The sequence below is a fragment of the Mus pahari genome, chromosome 6 (assembly GCF_900095145.1).
Source record: "Mus pahari chromosome 6, PAHARI_EIJ_v1.1, whole genome shotgun sequence".
NCBI lineage: Eukaryota > Metazoa > Chordata > Mammalia > Rodentia > Muridae > Mus > Mus pahari.
The window spans coordinates 73,905,483-73,906,868 of NC_034595.1; the positions used below are offsets into that span (position 1 = coordinate 73,905,483).

At 45.7% G+C, this 1,386-nt stretch overlaps 1 pseudogene; it reads left to right on the forward strand.

Moving 5' to 3' along the window:
- The first annotated feature begins 656 nt into the window (after positions 1-656).
- Positions 657-1,190, forward strand: LOC110323969 (annotated as a pseudogene).
- The last annotated feature ends 196 nt before the right edge of the window (positions 1,191-1,386 follow it).

Genomic DNA, 1,386 nt, shown 5'->3' on the forward strand with positions numbered 1-1,386 from the left:
TCCCATCCCCTTCTCCTATATCCTCTATCTCCCATCTTTGTCTCTTATGTCTGTCCCTGCCCTGTGAGCCCTGGGACAAATAAAACACCTTTGTTCTAAGAACTTGGTCTTGGGGTGCCTTGTGTAGATATTAGTCTCTTCAACTGTAACTGAGAAAGGTCATTGTTTGATATATACATTTTTGACCAATTTTAGCCTCTGAATATCTTCCTTCTTTTGAACCTTTATTTACTTCTAGTTATATATGTGTGTGTATGTGTATGTATGTATATATATATATATATATATATATATATATATATATATGACTAAATACATATATATTATATACAAATATATGCACATAAGAATATATTTATAAATACATGTATATGACTATGAATATATGTGTATGTGTATATGTATGAGACAGGTTTTCATTCTGTAGCCCTGGCTTTCCTGGAACTCACTCTGTAGACCAGTCTGGCCTCAAACTCAAATCCACCTGCCTCTGCCTCCAAAGTGTTATGGTGTTTTAACACACCTGGCTTAGTCTGTTTTTAAGAATGAAGTATTGAAGCCTTATGGTGGGTTGAATAAAAAGCGGTTCCCAAGGCTGGGCCTGGCAGCACACGCCTTTAATCCCAGCGTTAAAGAAGCAGAGGCATGCTCTTTCTCTTCCGGTCCCAGGCGCTGCGGGAGCCACGGGTTACAGTGCAGACATGGCCAAGTCCAAGAACCACACCACACACAACCAGTCCCGCAAATGGCACAGAGATAGCATCAATAAACCCCAGTCGCAAAGATATGAATCTCTTAAGGGGGTTGACCCCAAGTTCCTGAGGAACATGCACTTTGCCAAGAAGCACAACAAGAAAGGCCTGAAGAAGATGCAGACCAACAATGCAAAGGCAGTGAGTGCACGCACAGAGGCCATCAAGGCCCTTGTGAAGCCTCAGGTCATCAAACCCAAGATGCCAAAGGGCCCCAAACTCGAACGGCTGGCTTTCATCGCTCACCCCAAGCTTGGGAAGCAGGTTCGAAGCTATATGGCCAAGGGTCAGAGGCTCTGCCAACCGAAGCCTACGGTTCAGACCAAGGCAGGGGCCAAAGCTCCAGCTAAGGCCCAGGCTTCAGCTCCAACTAAGGCCCAGGCTCCCAAAGGTGCTCAGGCCCCCAAAGGTGCCCAGGCCTCCGTGAAGGCCCCATAGAAAAGGCTCCTGCTGGCGTGAAGACAGACGGACTGCTGTGGTACTCCTCCCCACACACTCTGCAGATGACCAGTGTCCTATGCTGTTTTTACAAATAAACTCAGGCAAGATCTGTTGAAGAAGAAGAAGAAGAAGAAGAAGAAGAAGAAGAAGAAGAAGAAGAAGAAGGAGGAGGAGGAGGAGGAGGAGGAGGAGG